Source organism: Octopus bimaculoides, chromosome 12 (genome assembly GCF_001194135.2).
Source record: "Octopus bimaculoides isolate UCB-OBI-ISO-001 chromosome 12, ASM119413v2, whole genome shotgun sequence".
NCBI classification, from domain to species: domain Eukaryota; kingdom Metazoa; phylum Mollusca; class Cephalopoda; order Octopoda; family Octopodidae; genus Octopus; species Octopus bimaculoides.
In genome coordinates this window covers 43,914,303-43,915,788 of record NC_068992.1, presented here as the reverse complement: position 1 = coordinate 43,915,788, position 1,486 = coordinate 43,914,303, and positions in this window count along the sequence as shown.

Sequence of the window (1,486 nt, the reverse complement as noted above, 5' to 3'; positions counted from 1 at the left end):
GAGGGTGAGTTTGTGCGTGTGTACAGAAGAGGCTTCCTCAAATGTCTGGGAAATTCTTAGATGCAGTAGATAACATCAGTTACCTAGGTACCCAAATTAGCAATGAAGGAGGATGTTCTGAAAGCCTACTGGCTAGAATAAGAATAGACTGAGCAAACTTCAGGTAAATACTACCTTTGTTTGTCACAAGGGGCCTCTCCATCACAGTGAAAGGCAGAATGTATGATGTCTGTGTAAGAAGAACTTTGCTGCATGGCAGCGAAGCATGGGTTGTGGCTACAAAGGAGATGTGAATGCTTGAAAGGAATGAAGCCAGCATGTTCCACTGGATGGGTAATGTCTGTGTGCATGTATAACTGAGTGTAAGTGATTTGAGAGAAATATTGGATATAAGCGGCAACAGATGTAGTGTGCAAGAGAGGAGACTGCACTGGTATGATCATGTGATGTGTATGGACAAGGACAGATGCATAAAGGAGTACTGATCTGAAGCTGAAGAAGGGATAGACCCAGGAAGATGTGGGGTGGTGACAGGTTGTCCCAGCAAATGAAGTAGAAGGCTTTAAATATGCTCCCAGTAGTGATCAGCAAGGTGTCAGCCTGCTTCCCCAATGTGCCACAAAGGTGTCACACAATTTGCAGGTGATGCAATATTTAAGGTTAGAAGTTCTGTGCAATAGGATGTTGTCTCTTAGGCTCAGTGATGGTTGTAGTATTGTTAATGTAGAGACAGGATTTGCATCATTGGCAAACACATTAATAAGTGCCTGCATGCTTGGGGTTGGCCAATGTGGGGCTTCTTACTGGAAGATTTCTGGGCTGCTCATCTTGGTGCAAGAAAGATAGGCATGGTTCTGGGATCAGAGAATAGAATATGAAAGGGCCACAGTGGTGTTTATCTGCGAAAGGGAGAAGAGACAGGTGGAATGTGCTAGAGAGAGAGCAGAATATGGCCATGCACAAAGATGGTAGGAAAATGGCACACATACACACACACACACAAAGGAAATAAAATGAGAGTAAAAATAAATAATATATAAGTTTTACCTGATACAGAAAGTGACAATGAAGATGATCAACAATAACATGAAGGCTGCAAAGAGGCCAATAACTAAAGAAGAAAAGAATAAGACACTCAGTCAAGCATTATTTTATGTGCGAGGGGGTACCCAAAAGAAACTGGAACTTTGCAATATTATTTTATTCACTTAGTTTTACATGTTTATCACCCTCAAGGTAATTCTCCATTTCAAGCAATGCATCAGTCCAGACGCAATCCTGGAAGTCTTCTAAAGTGAAGCCTTTTAATACCTCTGTCATTTTTTTCTTCACCTCTTCCGCATCTGCAAAATTCTGTAGCACCAGCTTTCATCACCAGTGATGAACTTTGGAAAAAGGTCCAGATCAACTTGCAACTTTTCTTTCAGTTGATGACATTCATTCAGTTGTGACTTCTTTTGATCTTCTCTGAGCAAGTGAGGCACAA